The sequence below is a fragment of the Mytilus galloprovincialis genome, chromosome 13, assembly GCF_965363235.1.
Source record: "Mytilus galloprovincialis chromosome 13, xbMytGall1.hap1.1, whole genome shotgun sequence".
Classification (NCBI taxonomy): Eukaryota; Metazoa; Mollusca; class Bivalvia; order Mytilida; family Mytilidae; genus Mytilus; species Mytilus galloprovincialis.
This window is the reverse complement of record NC_134850.1, coordinates 1,316,953-1,340,489: the sequence shown is the minus strand read 5'-3', so window position 1 is coordinate 1,340,489 and position 23,537 is coordinate 1,316,953. Positions and strand designations below refer to the sequence as shown.

The 23,537-nt window shown below is 32.7% G+C and overlaps 2 protein-coding genes across 2 annotated transcripts in view; one reads left to right on the top strand and one right to left on the bottom strand.

Annotated features, from left to right (window-relative positions):
• LOC143057337 (uncharacterized) overlaps nt 1–16,996 on the bottom strand; it is a 31,970-nt gene extending 14,974 nt beyond the window's left edge. Inside the window, exon 1 of the mRNA XM_076230639.1 lies at nt 16,960–16,996. The gene's annotated coding sequence lies outside the window, so the exon portion shown is untranslated. The remainder of the gene's footprint in view (nt 1–16,959) is intronic.
• Nucleotides 1–23,537, top strand: part of LOC143056233 (solute carrier family 35 member F6-like) — a 514,661-nt gene that overhangs the window by 171,507 nt on the left and 319,617 nt on the right. The window lies entirely within an intron of this gene.

Here is a 23,537-nt window from a genome sequence, read left to right as displayed (position 1 = left end):
TTACGACAAATTTATTTTATAAAATTGCTCGTTATATCCTTCGCATGATTTATTCAATTTCGACCGAAGCAATATGAACGCTCCATATGAGAGTTATTTCCCTTTTTGTATTTGAAATTTTGAAATGTATTTTAAACTGGAACACCATAAGTGATAGAGACCTAGGATCTTTTGATTTGAGGTCCTTGGTCCAAAAAAATGAAAATTAGGTAAAGGTCAAAGGTCAAGGTCGTATTTTAGATTTTTATTTGTTTTTGGTTTCCCTATAACTTTGGAATGGTTATAGATACAGAAAATTTAAGTAGTGAGCTACGTTATGACTGTATTGGTTTTACCATTATGTAAGGGACATAACCCCCATTTATGGTTTATAAAAAGCCATTATTAGGCAAAACTCTTAAACAAAAGGTCCTTGACCCATAGGGTCTTTTGCAATGACATTGTGGAGCAATGACCTTGACGAAGGTCCAAAGGTCAAAGGTCAAGGTCATGTACTAAGAGGCAAATTATGTTATTTTGGCACTATTTAAAGAGTTTTATGTGTGTTTAAATTCCAACCAACCAACCAACCAACCAACCACTCAATCAATCAATCAATCAATCAATCAGTGCAGGCATGCATGTTTCCGTCTCATGTGTTTAATATGGAATCCAAGATCGCATTTGTTTCTTTCTCGCTTGTTTCAACCTAACCCACGTGTTTAACCAATCAACCAACGTGTTTGATCAACCAATCAACGTGTTTAACCAATCAATCAATCAATCAGTGCATGTTTACGTCTCATGTGTTTAATATGGGGTTCAGGATCTCATGCGTTTCTTTCTCGCTTGTTTTAGGAAACCTATCTAACGTGTTTAACCAACCAACCAACCAACATGTTTAATCAACCAATCAACGTGTTTAACCAACCAACCAACCAACCAACCAACCAACCAACGAATCAATCAATCAATCAATCAGTGCATGTTTCCGTCTCATGTGTTTAATATGGAGTGCAAGAACTCATTTGTTTCTTTTCCGCTTGTTTCAAGAAACCCTATCCAACGTGTTTAACCAACCAACCAACGTGTTTAATCAACCAATCAACATGTTTATCCAACCAACCAATCAATCAATCAATCAATCAATATGTATGACAGTTTATTTATTACAGTAGATTTAAAACAATATGGAAAGAAAAAACTCTCAATTATTCAAGATTTTGAATTTTAATATTTTTCTTACATCTCTTCTCAAAAAAAAATCCACATGTACTCTGAAACTACAAGTCCAATCGACCCCAAAATTTGCAGTCAGCAGGGCATACATGTACTAAAGGTTCATAAAACAATGTGGTGCAGATATCTCTCAAGACTTTTCCTAGAGAAAAAAAGTGGTAATGTCGTAAAAATTGCTTGCTAGGTCCGTAAATCTCAGTGACATCCTACAATAAAATGTCCGCTCCTAGATTGAAATACTAATCTGTGTTACAAACAGGTGCTGAAAAATGTACATTATCAGAAAATAATCCTTAAATGTGTATTAAAGTTACACCGGATCAATTAAATCCAAAACATGCACTGCTGGTGAACTGTGATCAAAATGTCAATTTCCTACAATGTCAAAAGAAATTACATTGTGTACATTCTGTCTCTATACATGTTGTCTGTTCAACGTCCCCACCTAAAGAGAAATAAAAAGACTAAGTTTTCGTTATTATAAACCCGCGTCACGTGATGTCTCCTCAATCTGGCGCGCGCGCTGTACCTAAAATAAAATAAAAACTTTCCAAACTAAACATGGAACCCCTCCGGTAACAATGATATAGACCCCATACAGAAACAAACAAACAAACAAACAAACAAACAAACAAACAAACCCCCCCCCCATCCAATCAATTTCAAAGGGGAAAAGACCGCCTCCAATTGCTTTTTAAAAGCAATTGATTTATATTTATTAGGTCTTTCCACTTTTCTGTGGAAAGACCTATTGTTTTTCTTCTGATTATTTTTTTTTCTTCCGCCTAATTTTGTTCTTGCGATACACATTTGTTTCGCAATATGTCGCTTTGATAATTGGTATATGATATCGAATAGTTTATGCGCTTTTAAAATTTACCCTGCGTAACCGAATACTTTTCTTTGTAGGAGTTATCTCCCCTAACACTGTTTTCCTTGTGCTCACAACTCCTTCGCAACCGTAAAAGATAACGACAAATTTATTTTACAAAATTGCTCGTTATATCCTTTGCATGATTTGTCCTATTTGGACCGAAGCAATATGACCGCTCCATATGAGAGTTATTTCCCCTTATGCAGCTGATATAAGTGATATGCATTTCTATCTTATAAACCATAAGTGATAGAGACCTAGGATCTGTTGATTTGAGGTCCTTGGTCCAAAAAAATGAAAATTAGGTCAAGGTCAAAGGTCAAGGTCATAGCCTAATATTTGAATTTGGCTTATTTTCACTTATATCCAAAGACCGTATAAGATATCAACAAATTATTTTTACTAAATTGTTAGTTGCGACATGTCGTAATACATAAATTTTTATTGCAAGGGCACGTTGAACATAAAAGGGAGTTTTCTCCCCTCTTGTATTTAAAAATATGTGTTTAGTGATATAAGTCATTAACCAAATATAATTAAGACCTATGGTCTTTTGATTTGAGGTCCTTAGTTCATGACCTTGAAATTGATCTCAAGGTCATATCTTAATTTGACGTTCTAGATTTTGACCTTTGCTTTTATTATATATATATATATATACATGATAAAGCTATGAAACTTTTAGAAAAAATTATCAAACCATTTAACCTTAAAAGAAACAACCGGAAGTGACCTTTTGTAAACCGGAAGTAGCTATTTTTTGTACTTTATTAATATAACAGTATATAGAACCAGATATTTTTGGAATCAGTGTCAAGTAAATATTCAAATATAATCGTAAGTAACATTTTTCAAACCGGAAGTAACAAATTATCTCCCTAATTAAAAAAAATGTATGGAAACCAAATATTTTTGGAATCAGCGTACTAGAAACTATCATTTGACGATTGAAATGACATTTTAAACTTAGTTTCACAACTTTCATATCAAAATACATTGTTTTGATGGAAAGACCTTCAATTGTTCTCTGAACAATTAGTTTTTAATTATTATTTTTATTCTTCCGCCAAACTTTGACGAAGTAAGCAGCCTTAACCGTAAGACGTGTCGCTTTCATGTTCACACTTTGTATCGGTGTCATGAATACCTATCCGGAACTCACCCTGTGAGTCGAAATATTTTGTCGGTTCGGAGTAATCCCTCTGAAACCCAAAAACCTTGTTATCGTTCCAACACCGTAACCGTAATAGGTAGAAAAAAACGAAGGGTGAAATTTGTTCAGGACCAGACCTCGCTTCTTCGTCACATTTGGATCGAAAGGATTCAACGACTCATTGGTAGGGTTATGCCCCTATGAAAATTAACCGGTGTCAGTTGGCCAACAAAACTCACAAACCGTAAGTCTTAGACACCTAGGATCTTCACCATTCATCATCGCTTCATGTGACTTTGAAAAATACCTCAAGGTCAAATGTGTATATTGACCTTGACCTTTGACCTAACACCTTGTTATGGGATAATCTCAGAAACCATTATACTTACAGAAGTTTTGAATAGTGGAAAATGTTTGGGTCATTTAGGCTCAACTTTGTTACATTTTGACCGAAGAGATTAGACCTTTCTGTAAGGGGCATAACCCCTGATTTAGGTTTCTGAAAAGACAAAATCAGCTTTTACTATATAACCAAAGGTCCTAGACCCATGGGGTCTTCAGCAATGACATTGGGGACTAATGACCTTGACAAAGGTCACAAGGTCAAAGGTCATGTCCCAGATAGCGAATTATATGTTTTTGACCTTATTTTAAGGATTTTTAGTGTGTTTTAAATGTTTTGTAGGTTGACCTTGACCTTTGACCTTTCAACTTTTTAGTCGATATCTCAAAAACGGTTAATTTTACAGGAATAGTGAACAGTTAAAAATGTTTAGGTGACTGAGGCACAACTTTTTTACAGATGAGTGCGGTCCTAACCTTGACAAAAGTTAACTTAGAGTTAACTTGTTGACTGCCTTTTAAGTTAACTTGAGAATTTTTAAGCAGACCAGCAAGTTAACTTCGTCTACGGTGGACCAGACCTACGGTCCGCTTTTTTATGACTGCTGCAGACCTATCGACGGGTCTGTTCCAGACCAGACCTGTGGACAAGTCTGCTTTTGACCAGTCCTGAGGACAGGTCTGCCCCAGACCAGACCTGTGGACAGGTCTGCCCCAGACCAGACCTGTGGACAGGTCTGCTCCTGACCAGACCTGTGGACAGGTCTGCTCCTGACCAGACCTGTGGACAGGTCTGCTTCTGACCAGACCTGTGGACAAGTCTGCTATTGACCAGACCTGGGGACATGTCTGCTTATGAAATGTTATCGTTTTTGCGACTTTTCATATCAGACTTGAGCTTTATTAAAATATGTATAAACAACATTCGCATTGTTCTTCCCAAGAAGGCCTCTGATAGCAAATTTCTTTACTCGCTATACTCTACTAGACATTATTCATAACAACACAATTCTTTCTTTCTTTTATTTTATATATTCTTATAAACATTAGTCAATTACATAGAGCTATCATATTTTTTCAATTAGAAGGCGGATAGAAATTAGGGTTATCCAACGCATCGGAACAACATTCGTATATCATGGGATATCAACATCTTTGTCGACGTTACTTCGTTCCCCGTTTTTATCTGTCCCTTCATAATTTTTACTTTACGCATTTATACATGCAGGGATATTTCATTGTTATTCTACTTGTTTGGATTGGATTTACTATTCTTTTTTCGCAGAATATTCTAACGAAAATTGTATAGTTGTACAGTGTCCGGATATGTACGATGTGGTGAAACTACCAACAATCTCCTCAAATTCGTCAGATTTGTCGAGAGATTTGTGCACATGAATGAAATAGTTGTCACTTGACGTTTAACTACAAACAAAATCAATCAACCGACATAATAGATTAACACTATACTATTACCAGAAGAGAACCTCAAATACATTTTTTTTTATTAAAAAGCACAAATGAATTCAGACATGTTAGTGTTGGTACATGTACTTGGATGATGTGGCCTAATAGTTTCGTTTTACACACTGTAGTGACTGTTCAATATATTGAAAACAGAGATGAAATGCTGACATTCTCATTGTATGCGGAATAAAATTGCATTAAGTGCCAGGAGAAGACATAATTAGGTGCCATCGCAACAGCGGTCATTTATATTATACATTGAATCCAGACATCAAAAATATTGCTGATTTGTTATGCAGATATATATATAGATTTTTAAATTAAAGCTAGTGCACATATGCAGGTCAGTTTTTGATCGATGCAGTCAAATAATTTTGTTGTATAAGTCAGCATGAGGTATCAAATCTACTGAAATTTTGTTACATATCAATATTTTGAATAAAAGGAGGACATGCTGACATCCAAAATTAATGCGAACACAAATTTGTTGTTATTATATTGCAATATTACTGTCCATTGTATTATACATTGAATCCTGACATAAAAAAATATGGCTTATTTACTATGCGGGTATACATGGTATATAGATTTACAAATTAAAGTGTACATATGGTCAGTTTTGGTCAATGCGGTCAAATCATTTTGTTGTACAAGTCAGCATGAGGTATCAAAACTACTGAAATTTTGTTACGTATCAATATTTTGAATAAAAGGAGGACATGCTGGCATCCTAAATTTATGCGAAAAAAATTTGTTGTTCATGTTGTTATTGTATTGCAATATAGCTGTCCATTGTGTTATACATTGAATCCTGACATAAAAAAATGTAGCTGATTTACTATGCTGGTATATAGATTTACAAATTAGAGTGCACATATGGTCAGTTTTGGTCTTGGTTAATGCTGTCAAATTATTTCATTGTACAAGTCAGCATGAGGTATCAAATCTATTGAAATGTTGTCACGTATTAATATTCTGAATATAAGGAGGACATGCTGGCACCCTAAATTTATGCGAAACAAAACTTTGTTGTTATTGTATTGCAATATTGCAATCCATTGTATTATACATTGAATCCTGACATAAAAAATATGGCTGAATTACTATGCGGGTATATATGGTATATAGATTTACAAATTTAAGTGCACATATGGTCAGTTTTAGTGGAAGCGCTCAAAATATTTTGTTGTACAAGTCAGCATGAGGTATCAAAACACTGTAATTTTGATACGTATCAATATTTTGAATAAAAGGAGGACATTCTAGCACCCTAAATATATGCAAACACAAATTTGTTGTTATTGTATTGCAATATTGCTGTCCATTGTATTATACATTGAATCCTGACATAAAAAATATGGCTGATTTACTATGCGGGTATATAGATTTACAAATTAAAGTGCACATATGGTCAGTTTAAGTTGATGCGGTCAAATAATTTTGTTGGACAAGTCAGCATGAGGTATCAAAACTACTGTAATTTTGTTACGTATTAATATTTTGAATGAAAGGATCACATGCTGTCACCCTTAATTTATGCGAACAAAAATTTGTTGTTATTGTATTACAATATTGCTGTCCATTGTAATATACATTGAATCCTGACATAACAAATATGGCTGATTTACTATGCTGGTATATAGATTTAGAAATTTAAGTGCACATATGGTCATTTTTAGTTGAAGTAGTCAAATAATTGTGTTGTACAAGTCAATATGAGGTATCAAAACTACTGAAATTTTGTAACGTATCAAAATTTTGAATAACAGGAGGACATGAAGGCACCCTAAATTTATGCAAACAAAAATTTGAAAAAAATTGCTGATTTAGTATGCTGGTATATAGATATATGAATAAAAGTGCTCACATGGTCAGTTTTGGTAAACACGGTCAAATAATTTTGTTGCACAAGTCAGCAAGAGGTATCAAAACTACTGAAATTTTGTTACGTATCAATATTTTGAATAAAAGGAGGACATATGCTGGCACCCTAAATTTATGCAAACAAAAAATTGTTGTTATTGTATAGCAATATTGCTGTCCATTGTAATATACATTGAATCCTGACATAACAAATATGGCTGATTTACTATGCTGGTATATAGATTTACAAATTAAAGTGCACATATGGTCAGTTTTAGTTGATGCAGTCAAATAATTTTGTTGTACAAGTCAATATGAGGTATCAAAACTACTGAAATTTTGTTACGTATCAATATTTTGAATAAAAGGAGGACATATGCTGGCACCCTAAATTGATGCAAACAAAAAATTGTTGTATTGTATAGCAATATTGCTGTCCATTGTATTATACATTGAATCCTGACATAACAAATATGGCTGATTTACTATGCTGGTATATAGATTTACATATTAAAGTGCACATATGGTCAGTTTTAGTTGATGCAGTCAAATAATTTTGTTGTACAAGTCAATATGAGGTATCAAAACTACTGAAATTTTGTTACGTATCAAAATTTTGAATAAAAGGAGGACATGCTGGCACCCTAAATTTATGCGAACAAAAATTTCAAAAAAATATGGCTGATTTAGTATGCTGGTATATAGATTTATAAAAAAAGTGCTCACATGGTCAGTTTTGGTCAACACGGTCGAATAATTTTGTTGCACAAGTCAGCAAGAGGTATCAAAACTACTGAAATTTTGTTACGTATCAATATTTTGAATAAAAGGAGGACATATGCTGGTACCCTAAATTTATGCGAACAAAAATTTGAAAAAATATGGCTGATTTACTATGCGGGTATATAGATTTATAAAAAAAGTGCACACATGGTCAGTTTTGGTCAACATGGTCAAATAATTTTGTTGCACAAGTCAGCAAGAGGTATCAAAACTACTGAAATTTTGTTACGTATCAAAATTTTGAATAAAAGGAGGACATGCTGGCACCCTAAATGTATGCGAAAAAAAATTTGAAAAAATATGGCTGATTTACTATGCGGGTATATAGATTTATAAAAAAAGTGCACACATGGTCAGTTTTGGTCAACATGGTCAAATAATTTTGTTGCACAAGTCAGCAAGAGGTATCAAAACTACTGAAATTTTGTTACGTATCAATATTTTGAATAAAAGGAGGACATATGCTGGCACCCTAAATTTATGCAAACAAAAAATTGTTGTTATTGTATAGCAATATTGCTGTCCATTGTAATATACATTGAATCCTGACATAACAAATATGGCTGATTTACTATGCTGGTATATAGATTTACAAATTAAAGTGCACATATGGTCTGTTTTAGTTGATGCAGTCAAATAATTTTGTTTTACAAGTCAGTATGAGGTATCAAAACTACTGAAATTTTGTTACGTATCAAAATTTTGAATAAAAGGAGGACATATGCTGGTACCCTAAATTTATGCGAACAAAAATTTGAAAAAATATGGCTGATTTACTATGCAGGTATATAGATTTATAAATAAAAGTGCACACATGGTCAGATTTGGTCAACGCGGTCAAATAATTGTGTTGTACAAGTCAGCATGAGGTATCAAAACGTAACTTAATTTTTTTACGCATCAATATTTTGAATAAAAGGAGGACATGTTGGCACCCTAAAATTATGCGAACAAAAATTTTTAGTCATGTGTTAAAATGATGCTTTCCTCTTAAATACGTCCTTTCATAGATATACATATAAATAAAGTGCAAATATGGTTGAATTTGATAGGTATTGGAATATATATTCAGTGCCCGTTATCATTGTAACCAAGATCGTTTTTTAATTTATAGATTGGCAGATTACAGATAAATTTGTGTTACAAGCAACGTTTCATTCGTACTTTATTTTCAAATATTTGTATTAAATCCTGTTTATATAACGGAAGTATTAGTTTTACTTTATTTTCGTAGTTTATACTACGAAACAAAGATATTAAAAAATATTTTTAAAAAATCGATGTAGAGCGGTCCTGGTTACAAGTTAACTTAGTGTTGAGCAGACCAGTCAAAAGTTAACTTGGGAACAGGTCTGGTTTCGATTGGATTTGTCAAAGCAAAAGTTAACTTATGTTAACTTTGTGGCAGGACTGGTTTCGAAGTTAACTTATGTTAACTTTATGGCAGGACTGGTTTCGAAGTTAACTTATGTTAACTTTACGGCAGGACTGGTTCGAAGTTTACTTATATCAATAGCGGACCTGTTTCGAAGTTAGCTTTTTGGCAGACATAAAAACAGTCCTAGGACTAAGTCCGCTTTTCAAGTTAACTAGATTTTGGTCCTAGGACTGGTCAGAGCAGTCCTAAATCCGGTCACAGGTTAACTTTGACCAGTCCAAATGACTGGTTATCAAGTTAACTTGCTGTACAGGTTAGGACTGCACCCATCTGTACTTTTTGACCGAAAGGATTTGACATATTCTTAAGGGGCATAACCCCAGTTAACGGTTTCTGAAAAGGTAAAATTAGCTTTAACTCTTGAACGAAAAGTCCTAGACCCATGGGGTCTTTTACAATGACATTGTGGACCAATGACCTTTACAAATGTTACAAGGTCAAAAGTCAAGGTCATGTCAAAATTAACGAATTTGTTGTTTTTGTCATTTTTTAACGGTTTTGTGTGTATTTGAGAGCTTTTCAATGCATTCTACGCCTACTGGAACATGTACTTTACATTTGAAAAGGAAAGACCTCTCAATTGTTCAAGAACAATTGACATTTTAATTAAATTTGCTTTTATTGACGTATAACATAAAAGATCACATGTCTTCTGAATTCAACCCTTCAGATAACTCATATCTAACATAACAAGGCATTATATTTACATGTAAAGTGTAGTGCCATATGTGAACACAGTTTACCATTCCAACTGTGTTCCTGCAAATTATAAAAATATGCTTACTATTACAATTACTATGAAGACAAGGCATTTTTGAAAAAAGCGGCATGACTTTCGGAAATTTAATTGACTAAAGGTGTTCCTGATATTTGTCGGTAATTCTCTTCGGCTTCTTTCAGCAATAAAATAGATAATATTGCTAAAGTGACGTTTAACACCAATCAATCGAGTTAAAATAGATATAGTGTTAAATGTTTATATGAAACACAAATAATAGTGAATATTTACATAATCTCAATACCACTACTATTTCGCATTTAAGTTTCCGTTATCAGCTTGATGATGTGTTATGTGTTAATGGAAAAGTTGGCTAACAAGTGTTACATTCACGTTAAAAAAACTTGCTTTTCAGCAAACTATTACGTATGAGTGCATAACTTCTTTTCTAAAATACTATTTTGTTTTGGAAATTACTCTCAAATGTGCAATTAGTTATCAAAGGTATCAGCATTATAATTCAATACGCCAGACGGGTGTTTCGCCTACAAAATACCCCAAACATTTAAAAAAAAAACGCTTTTCTATTCTGTAATTTATATTTTGTTATGACAGAACTGACAAATTTTATCGAAGGTAATATATTTTAATTGTTAACGTTTCTTACTCAACATGTCTATATACTATAAATACAACGCAATATCAATTGTACTTTATTTTATGGCTTTATCTGGCAAGATATGACAAGATATGACAGCAGAGTGTATTATTCAACATTAAACTTGACAAAAATATGTTTTTTTGTTGAGTATGTCTTTAATATAGAAGTGTATGTGTATGGCTCTAAATAAATACCATCATTTTCAAGCATACATAAATTGTATGAGCAGATATTTCTTGCGCCTGACGTCCTCATCTTGTTTTTTGTTTTCTTCTTAGTCTAAAAGCTATGTAACCAACGAGGACATAAAAATCTGATACACAATAACCAGAAAGATTTCATTATTCAAAGTGTAATGTCACGCTGGTTCTATTATGAGTAATTGTCATTTGTTTACTCGTTCAAATTGTTAATTACTGACCGTTCAGTGTCAAACTGTCTATGTATATTCAGGACACATTATAACTAAATATAATAGTTAAGTCCTGTAGTAGATGTCGTTGATGATGAAGGTCACAAGATGTTGACTGCCAATGGTAAATAAGGTTTATTGGATAGACATTTGGGCTTGCGACAATCCACCCACGGACCCCAAAAAACGTTTTTGCAAGTGTTCTAAACATAAAAATAGTGTCGTCTTCTTTATACACGGATATTGAATGGTGCTTTTATATTCCTTACATATAAACGGAGGCCCCAGGGTAAGAGTTTTACAGCCGATCGCAATCATACCAAGGTGGCGGTATTTCAATTGCTTATGGACTAAAACTAATAACAAATATGAATAAATATAAAAGGTAGTCAACTTTTCATAATAGAGAATCATCTTACAGGCAAAATAAACACAATTATTACAATGACCACCTGAAATTTGACATTCATATTATTGTTTAAACATAACTGAAATAAGGTAAAATGAAAATTGTAATGATTGAGAACAACTGGCAGCAAAATTGATATGCAGTTAAAATTAAATAGCGAGACAAGCTTGCAATGACAGAAAAAAGGAATCCTTTGTTTTACCGACATGCAATAAAACAATATATCTAAGAATTATTAAAATATTTTACTCCTCCTATTTTGATAACAAAAAGTATATAATCAACATCAAAATAATATTTTTTTTTTAAATTTAGTCTGCAAGAACTTTTATGTTTGTGTACACAGTCCTTCCTATTCTAACATTGTAACGTAATAGTAAGAAGTGAATGAGAGAACTAGAACTACAACTGAGTTAAGAAATATAAACTTTTGTTGAGAAAGAAATGATAATGCTCAAAGTACCATTCAAGTAAATGTGTACGAGAAGGACATGACAAATTGTTTACATGAACTGTTATTTAATCACAGGCTATTTATACATGTTATAATATGGATTTCAGACGGTAGAATATACACATGTGTATAGTATGTGAAGCGGTAACAATCACAAGATAACGAAAAACACAACAAAATCCGTGTATCTGTTTAACTTCGTTTGATTGAATTATACATGCACTTTCTTATTGTTTTCGATACATTGTCTAAGTGATTGCTCAAGACGCTTATTACATTGATGTTTAGAGAAAAAAAATGTCTTTGCTTTTTAACAAATAATACATAAATTATTTTTACATAAAACATTGACATGATCGAATCCGTCCGATTGACCGATGTGTATAACACCGAATTCATCTGATGAGTATAATAACGAGTCCCCCGGTGAAATATTGTAATAGTTGGTAGTATTCCTGTTCTTTTGGCTTTCATTCTTTTACTATGTTTGAGCAATATGATGATACAAAAGTTGTTAACTGAACAATTATACAATATATAGTGTTCGAAAAAAACCCAACAAATATTGAAAAAAAAAAATTGTGCAATTCTAATACAATCTTTTGATATTGAAATTTCAAATAATAGATTTAAAATATATGTTAATCATCGTTTTTACCTTTGAAAAACCAGTCAATCAAATGATTTAACATTGTTTCACTTTCAATGTTGACATTCTTTTCTTTTAATAAATTGATTATGCACGATTATCGCGTTATCCTTCACTAGCTAAGGAGTTACATTGAAGTGCACATGCATACTAATTTAATGAGGTCGAATTATTTAGGCGCAAGGAAATAATTAATCTTCAATGTTTCTTAGCTTATTTTGTCAAAATTGAACCATACTTGCTGCTTAGAGCGAATTATTATTTCACTATTAAACTGTTGATGACCTTCTGCTGTTGTCTGCTCTATGGTCGGGTTGTTGTCTCTTTGGCACATTCCCCATTTCCATTCTCAGTTTTATCATCATTGATTGAACCAAAAAAATCCCACTTTAAATTTTTGATATATTTCGTAGCTAGTGCCCGTTTAAGCAATTTAACTAGAAACTAAAATTAATAATCATACAAGACTAAGATAGGCCAGAGGCTCCTGAATTGTGACAGGCGCAAACATGCGGCGGTTTAAACATGTTTTTTGATATCTCCATCCTCCCCCTATACCTCTAGCCAATGTAAAAAAATAAACGCTTTACAATACGTACAGTAAAATTCAGTTCAAGAGAAGTCCGAGTCCGATGTCAAAAGAGGTAACAGTGAAGCTTTACATGCTGACACACCCAGTCTCGCTCTTTTTGAAGTATGCAGTGTTGTTGGGGTTAATTTCTACCTGATTTATATGTTCCTAATTATATGATCAGAAGTTTTTTCTATGATGTTTAAAATGGCATATTTTGTCGTAGTACATCGATTACCTTCTTTAAGTTTAATTTGATGAAATGTCTTGATATTTGCAAATCCGGACCCCAAACAAGATCCGGTTAACAAAACAAAATAAGGTTTGTAGAGTTCAGCAATGGTAATGCTGACATTAATCTAAGTATCATGTGTTTCCTTTTAAAGTATGTTAGCATAATAACGATAATAACTTAAACCGACCATGACCGTTATGTAAACTACATAGCTTAATGTGTAAGGATTTTGTAAAGGTATTGAACATACACTGTTTGAAAGGCGACCGCCGTAAATCACCAAATAAATATCCGACATTTCCTTGGATTAAAAAAAAAACACAAAAAAACAAGGACTTGTCTCTAATTTTACCGATTGTGATATTTTAACTCAGTGATGTACTCACGCGTTTTCGTGTATACCAATAAACAACATAATTTTTCATTTTCCCATTTATCAAGGACGATAACTCCTGAATGATAAGAGTGAAAATGTCCACTTTCAAGCTGGATTCCTCATTTGTCATCACATAAATTTTGAATGGAGAGCGGTTGAGTAGAAACAGACCTTGACACCAGTCGTACTACCAACGATCAATAATAAATTATCGTAGGATTGATGATACCTTAATAGTTATCAAAGCTTACATGTTTATAATTCAATACACCAGACGCGCGTTTCGTCTACATAAGACTCATTAGTGACGCTCAGATAAAAAAGTTTAGAAACCCAAAAAGTACAAAGATGAAGAGTATTCAGGATCCAAATTTCCCAAAAAATTGTGCCAAATGTGGCTCAGGTAATATATGCCTGGAATAAGAACATCCTTAGCATTTCGAATAATTCACATTTCTTAAACAGTAAATTTACAAAAATGACCATACAATTGAAATTCATGTCAACACCGAAATGCTGACTACTGGGCTAACGAAACGTCCACAATGAGTGGCATCGACCCAGTGATGTGAATAGTTATCAAGGGTACCAGGATTATAGTTTGATACGCCAGACGCACGTTTCGGCGTCTACATAAGACTCATCAGTAATGATCAGATCAAAATAGTTAAAAGTCAAACAAATACAAAGTTGAAGAGCATTTAGGACATTATCGAACATACTCTAGAAACAAGGTATCAAATCAAAAGAGGACTGATTACATATGAACTTTAATGTTACGGAAAGACTCAATTCTTGAAAGAAATGTGAAGGGTTTAATAAAAATATAAATCAATTTTACATTTAACAAGATATGGAATCATAGGACACAATAAACGTAAGGCCAACTATCACTGGCTTTGAGAGTAAGGAGGCTGATGGATCTCAATGTAGTGTATTTATTCTGTTTCTTAAACTCATTTAATTTAGATCCTCAATGCTCATCAACTTTTTCCATGTTTGACTTAATAAATATTTTGATATGAAAGTCACTGATGAGTCTTATGTAGACGAAACGCGCGTCTGGCGTACTAAATCATAATCGTGGTACCTTTGATAACTATATACAACTGGTCTCTGTAATTTATTGAAACATTATAAAATGTAGAATCTGAGAGATGAATTTAAAATCTGGACATGAAACCCTAGATTAAGTTGCCTTCTTGTTAGCTGCAACCGTATATCATAGACACGCAATGCCTAGAATATCGTTTCTTCTTCAATGTACAATTCCAAAGAAAAAATAAATATCAGCAAAGCCGTATTTCAGTTTATTCATTTTCTATTTTTGCGGCCAATCGAAAATGTTCACCATTTTGAAAACAAAATATTGTTAAGTCCAATATAACGTCTTGACATACTAATAAAATTAAAATTGAGAATGTGAATGAGGAATATGTCAAAGAGACAGCAACCCGACCATAGAGCAGACAACAGCCGACGGCCACCAATGGGTCTTCAACGTTATATTACATTTTATTTGTTCTTAAAATATTTTGTTTGCTTTTTTTTATGCAAGGCTTTAACATTTAGACTAATTTGTCGCAATCTTGAAAATGACCCTCATATTGAATGACTCAGAGTGTTTACATATTTTAAATTGATAATCAGACACAAGTCTACAAGTAGGAACAGTTTCATTCTTTTATCACCAATCCCACAATTTCTCGTAATTTCTCGTAATATATGCACGTATCAGCTGAATTGATATAGCGCATATTGATCCCGCCATGCAGTTTTATCATCATTTATCATAATACAAATATAGAATTTGTATTGATTAAGCATTTACATTTGTCATCTAATCTTCTGAAATTGAATTTGTTTAATGTTCAGTATTATATTATATCATACAGTTTACACTTTAAAATTTGACTTTACTGCTAGAATGTTATAATAGTTAACGCAAAACAAGTTGGGTCCCTTTGGTCTTTGTGCCCTGCTATTAAGTAAATAAAATACATTTTCTAATAGCTTAATTTCTAAAGATTGTCTCACTTTATCGATTGATACATTTTAGCTGAGTGATGTATCATGCGTTCTCGGATATACAAAGAAAAAACTTGTCATTTTCCCATTTATCAAGGACGATAACTCCAGAATAATAAGAGTGAAAATATTCATTTTCAAACTTTATTTCTTAGTTGTTATATCAGAATTTTTAGATTAATAATGGCTGAATGCAAATAGACCGTGACACCATTCGTACTAACCAATAATGATTAATCGTCAAGAAATTTAAGTTTATGTTGACAAAAATATTCCAAAATGTCATAGTCACTAGTGAGATGTAACCATACAGACAGTTTGCAAAGCTCTTAAAACAATATCAGAACAAATTATCGACAAACAGATTACGCAAAGTTGTATATAAATTGCACAAATATTGGTGTCAAGCTAATAATAAAATCCGCAGCGTATACGATTGATTGCCCTTATATGACGTTTATGTTTTGCCAAAATAGCTAACTCGGAAAATATATACATGAAAAGAAAATATTTGTTCAGCAAAATGATCGACAAGATTACTAGATATTTACACACTAACCAATTGTCGTCCTTATGTGGTAAACATGGTAAAGTGTCTTAATCTGTGTGTCAATATATCTTAATAAAACTATCAACACGGATGAACAACACATTCTTAAATGTACTTCACCTTATCTGATAAGATATGACAATTGTGTGTATTTAAAATACTTAAAAACACAATTCGACTATTTTGTTATTGGAGTATTTTCTACAAAGTAGTGTATTCGTCCGGCGTTTGATAAATATCATCATTCTCATACCAATTACCTGCGTATGTTGCCCTTATCTTAATATGTTCATAAGGAAATGCTCAAATCGTATCTCTTAAAAGCAAGGCATGTATAAATATGTATGAACATTCAAAACATATAAATAAGGATAAACAAACTACGTATAATTTTCATTTGTCGTATCTTATAAATGAAAAAATAAGCTTTGAGAAACAGCTAGTTAACATTTGAATCTTTAAAGATTTAATCAAAAAATTTCAAGTTATGCCATTACATAAACCCACTAGATGCCATTTTGAATTTATAGAGAATGAAAACTCATGAATGACAGAAGCGAAAATATCCTTATTTTGAGAAATTATGTATGAAGAATGGTTATACGAAAACGGCAGGAAACATCTGTCGACTACAAAATATTGATAATAAATCAAAGAATGTCCTGATCAAATGTGATGGGTTGATGCTACCTTAACACAGTCATTGACAGTGTATTGTTAAAAATTAGTCAACATTAAAAACTAGTATTTTTACTCACCCTTTAGTTGTATCATCAATACTAACAAATAATGATCTCGTGATGCAGTTTTATTATCATATCATTGAACAAATAAAGTATTTGTGTAACATTTGATCTATTCATCTACAACCTAATTTAACTTAATATTTGGTAGGATATTATGTCATGAAGCTACATGTAACTGTTCGATGATTAACATCTTTCAGTGACATAATCTGTTTTCATTTTTTTTTTAGAAAAACACCCAGTTCATAGTGGATGGTAATTTGGAAATCTCAAATATAGCAAATGCATGCAAGCCAATATCTAGGTCAGTTTGATGTTTGATGGAAAACCATATTTCATCGTTGTTTGTGCAGGTGCTGGTTTATTGTATATATAACATCTCCATCCATTCTTACAAATGAATACCACCAAACAAACAAAATTGGGGAACAAATCATAGTAACAAATGATAAACAAATCGTATGATTTCTTTGTGATTTGAAAGTGATAAAATTTCACATGCAAATGAGCTATCAAATCACAATAACAAATCACGAACCAATCGCTTACAATTCATAAGCAAATCATAAACAAATTGTGAAGAAATTGTTTTAAAATCATTAACAAATCAGAAATAATTGCTTTCCTACTTCAAGCAAATCACAAACAAATTGTTTTCAAATCGTAAAGAAATTGTAAAGAAATTGTTATTAAATCTTTAACAAATCAGAAGTAAATCATATTCCTACCTCAAGCAAATCATAAACGAATTGTTTTCAAATTATGAAGAAATTATAAACGAATTGTTATGAAATCTTAAACAAATCAGCAGTAAATCATATATTTCTACCCCAAGCAAATCACAAGCAAATCGTAAAACATTAATTCACAGATTAAATTATTAACATCCAGATCAAAAATTGTTCTGTCGCTGAAACCCCCTAACTTTGAAACGCAATTGTCTTCATTTTACCTTTAATAGCTACTTCTTTAATTGCAAAAAGGAATACTATCTATGGTTGCCTTGAGGGACGAATTGTTCCCTCTGTGTAGGTTTTTCTTACTTTTCTCCCGAATTTGACTATAATTAAATTTGAAGAAAAAATACATAGACAACCACGTGTACTTAGTAGAATGATGTCGAATAGGTGTTGGGTCTTAGTCTTGGTCAAAATCTTCTACATTGTAATATAGCTGTGTCCATTTTGCCAGGGACCTGGTCAGTAAGCAACAATTAAAACATTAAACTTGCCAGTAAACTGTGTCTGCTGGCTCGGGAGGCTAGTCTTGAAATGAATGTTTTGATCTGTTTACACATCTTTTACACATTTCTATTTTGAAAAAATAATCCCTACAGCACAAAATTATCATGATTATATATAACGAGATACTGCAATGCAAAGTTTATGAATTTTAAAGGTTAATTAACGTATGAATAGTATAAGTTGAATATGTGAAATTATAAATAAATAACAGAGATTCTTTACCACCGTGATCTTTCATAGACTGAATAAAACTCCTCATCTTGCAACCTTCTTTGTTCAGTTAATATAGAACAGTATTTGAAATTTGAATTTGACCTCAATCGAAAGTCAGAGAGATAGATAAACAAAGAAAATTTGAATACATTAACATTTTATTCATTGTAGCAAATCATCAATGAATCACACTAAGATAGTTAACAAAATTAACAAATCAATTCCAAATCATTTCATATGATATTCAAAGTTATCAAATAATAAAGAAATCACACCATGCTAGCTTACAAAGTTAACAAATCTCTTTCAAATCATTTCATACGATATTCTAAGTAAACAAATCATCCGGAAATCGCACAAAAACAGAGACAAATTACTTACAAATCATACAATGGAAAGAAATCACAAAGAAATCAGTTTTAGGGAATTTTGAAAATTTTGATTTGTTTATGATTTGTTAAATGAATCGCAAGCAAATGGTACTAACAAATCGCAGAATCACGATTTGAAAAAGATGTGAATACGATTTGAAAGCAATTTGTTCATTTATTTTTTCTGTTTGGGTGCATGCAACTCTTTTTACAAACCTATTTCTAAACTTTTTATACAAACTTCTTCTAAGATTCGCCATATCATCGAGCTTTTCCCGATAATTATTTGACCAATATGCCTTACCCCAAAAAGGCACGTTATTTTATTATATTTGAGTCGTTGTGTCTCTTTGATTTGTGAAAAGGTGCGTTTTGATCATCTGTATTTGTACATCATGGGTCCCACTAAAACCATTTAAACACTGCCTACCCGAATTATTGAGCGTAAATTAACATGAATCTAAAATCAAAATGATTTTAAGATCTTGTTGGTATTGTTATGTCAATTTGTTTTTGTCGTTAGAATGATATTGGTTCATAAAAATATCTCTTTATATTTTTTGTGTTTTAAGCACTGCTGAATATTGCTTCACCACAGCACCAATCTTTCAATTATTGTAGGAACATGTTTTTTTATGAATGATTTATTTCAGAATGGAATAACAGAGGAATATGTAACGATATTTGAATGAATATTTCTTTTTTACCTAATCGAGTGAAAACTTCGGTGTTGACATCTTATATTTCTAAGCGTATATGAATGTTATTCTCATTCCGATATTGACTGCGCGTATACGATAACAGTGAAATCATTTCGTGTTCCACTAGTTTCAGAAAACATATCTCATGTTTTCTCTACAGTCCAAAATATATCCGAGAATGTTTACATTTAGAACATTGGGAATATTGTCTGTCTAATGACCAATTCGTTTAATGTTCTATTTGTCTTCAATTCAAACCAACAAACTATTTTCTATTCAGCTTCCAACTTTTGTCAGTACAATGCTTGTTTTCCCTCAATTATATTCGTTGCCTTTTCAGATCAACTGGTATACAAAGTAACTTGACGTCCGTCTTCGTCGTCGGGAACTTTTACAATAATTTCTCCTTTGAAACTTTAGCTACATTAAATCAGTATTGGAGTGTTGCGTTGAAAATTCCCTTCGATGACATCGCCTACCAACCAAAAAAGGCCGACATGGCTATAATAAGTACATAGAGGTAGAATGAAATTAAGTTTATTTCTTTACAAAAAATTTATATAAATAGAAAAATTCTGAAAGGGCAAAACTGTTCAGAATGTTGACCTTAGATGAATTCGGCTATATGTTTATATAAGGTATACTTGTCATATAGCTCTTCAATTGTTTCGGTACTTATACATTCTCGGATTCATATGTTTGGCTCCAGGCGTTCCTGATGACGATATTTCCATACCAAAAGGGTATCGGACGCATGCAATCATTAAACGTGTTGATTTAATATTTTTGAATTTTATCAATTGTTTGGATGGCATAAGTGTCAGACGACTTTTTGTGAAAGTTATAGTCCTTAAGAAGAATGGAGAGTAGTTTTTAAAATCCATATGATTTTTCTTCTATAGTAAGTCACAAATATAGTTTTTATCATGTTTTTTTCAAAAATATGAAGAAAAAAAATCATCGGACTGTTTTCACGCTACAGTTTCGGGAATTTTTTCATAACAACGTATGTGTCATATTTTATTATGTTTGTAGTTAGTAAGTGTTCTGTATCTTTGACGGATATGTCATCTGTTTTATATATGTTATTAAGACACTGTCTCATTGACTAAATATGCCACATTTATCATTTGCGTTGTTCGGATATCGTCTTGTTGACGTATCGGACACATTGTTCTTTATCATTTGCATTGTTAGGATATCGTCTTGTTGACGTATCGGACACATTTTTCTTTATCATTTGCATTGTTAGGATATCGTCTAGTTGATGTATCGGACACATTTTTCTTTATCATTTGCGTTGTTAGGATATCGTCTTGTTGACGTATCGGACACATTTTTCTTTATCATTTGCGTTGTTAGGATATCGTCTAGTTGACGTATCGGACACATTGTTCTTTATCATTTGCGTCGTTAGGATATCGTCTAGTTGACGTATCGGACACATTTTTCTTTATCATTTGCGTCGTAAGGATATCGTCTAGTTCACGTATCGGACACATTTTTCTTTATCATTTGCGTTGTTAGGATATCGTCTGTTGACGTATCGTACACATTTTTCTTTATCATTTGCATTGTTAGGATATCGTCTAGTTGACGTATCGTACACATTTTTTCTTTATCATTTGCATTGTTAGGATATCGTCTAGTTGACGTATCGTACACATTTTTCTTTATCATTTGCATTGTTAGGATGTCGTCTAGTTGACGTATCGGACACATTGTTCTTTATCATTTGCATTGTTAGGCTATCGTCTAGTTGACGTAACGGACACATTTTTCTTTATCAATTGCATTGTTAGGATATCGTCTAGTTGACGTAACGGACACATTTTTCTTTATCATTTGCGTTGTTAGGATATCGTCTAGTTGACGTATCGTACACATTTTTCTTTATCATTTGCATTGTTAGGATATCGTCAAGTTGACGTATCGTACACATTATTCTTTATCATTTGCATTGTTAGGATATCGTCTAGTTGACGTATCGGACACATTGTTCTTTATCATTTGCATTGTTAGGATATCGTCTAGTTGACGTATCGGACCCATTTTTCTTTATCATTTGCATTGTTAGGATATCGTCTAGTTGACGTATCGGACCCATTTTTCTTTATCATTTGCATTGTTAGGATATCGTCTAGTTGACGTATCGGACACATTGTTCTTTATCATTTGCGTCGTTAGGATATCGTCTAGTTGACGTAACGGACACATTTTTCTTTATCATTTGCATTGTTAGGATATCGTCTAGTTGACGTATCTGACACATTACTATTTATTGTCTCATCTCGGTAGTGTTCTGTCTCATTATAAAACATGCGACACATAAATATGTGTAGTTTGAGTACGGTCTGATTGACCTACCTTCTACTCTGTTCAGCGTCGTTAAGGTACTGTCACATTGACGAATAATATTTTTGTTTGTGTTGAACATGTATAAGTACAGTGTCATTACTGTATACGATACATCCTACTTAAGTATATGCTTCAATAACCTATTACATGTTTGTTTAATTTGTGTTGAACATGTATGAATACTGCGTCATTGGTGTATACAATAATCCTACTTAATTATATGTTTCAATAACCTATTACATATTTGTTTAATTTGTGTTGAACATGTATGAGTACTGTGTCCGTGGTGTATACGATACATTCTACTTAAGTATATGTTTCAATAACCTATTACATGTTTGTTTTATCATGTGTGTCGTTTGAGTGACATTGAAGTATACGCACACCATTTTACTGGAAGTGAGAGTTCAGTGTTGACTGTCGTCAATACCCCATTACATGTTTGTTTTATCATGTGTGTCGTTTGAGTGACATTGAAGTATACGCACACCATTTTACTGGAAGTGAGAGTTCAGTGTTGACTGTCGTCAATACCCCATTACATGTTTGTTCTATCATGTGTGTCGTTTGAGTGACATTGAAGTATACGCACACCATTTTACTGGAAGTGAGAGTTCAGTGTTGACTGTCGTCAATACCCCATTACATGTTAGTTCTATCATGTGTGTCGTTTGAGTGACATTGAAGTATACGCACACCATTTTACTGGAAGTGAGAGTTCAGTGTTGACTGTCGTCAATACCCCATTACATGTTTGTTTTATCATGTGTGTCGTTTGAGTGACATTGAAGTATACGCACACCATTTTACTGGAAGTGAGAGTTCAGTGTTGACTGTCGTCAATACCCCATTACATGTTTGTTCTATCATGTGTGTCGTTTGAGTGACATTGAAGTATACGCACACCATTTTACTGGAAGTGAGAGTTCAGTGTTGACTGTCGTCAATACCCCATTACATGTTTGTTCTATCATGTGTGTCGTTTGAGTGACATTGAAGTATACGCACACCATTTTACTGGAAGTGAGAGTTCAGTGTTGACTGTCGTCAATACCCCATTACATGTTTGTTCTATCATGTGTGTCGTTTGAGTGACATTGAAGTATACGCACACCATTTTACTGGAAGTGAGAGTTCAGTGTTGACTGTCGTCAATACCCCATTACATGTTTGTTCTATCATGTGTGTCGTTTGAGTGACATTGAAGTATACGCACACCATTTTACTGGAAGTGAGAGTTCAGTGTTGACTGTCGTCAATACCCCATTACATGTTTGTTCTATTTGTCGTTGGTGAAAATGTAACAGCTTTCTCTTATTGGTATCTTTGGTTTACTATCTCATTTAGGTATATGACACATTTTTCATAAATTACTTGAGCCATTGATGTACTGTCTTATTACTTACATAAAACTTTTTCTTATTTATTTGCGTCGTAGATGTACCCTCTCTCTCTATATCGTATATGCCATATTTGCCTATCGTCTCATTCACCATTTCTGTTGTGTTGTTACCGTCTCGTTGATGTCAGGAAATAATCATGTCACTTTTTGTTTACACTGTTGTTAATATACAATTACTTTCTGATTGGCGAAATTGGCAATTTATTTTTATTTTGACTTGTTTGAGTATCGTGTCATATGTCATACGGGTTCAGGCGACATCTTTTTTATAATTTGTTGCGTTGGATACTATCCGTTTACG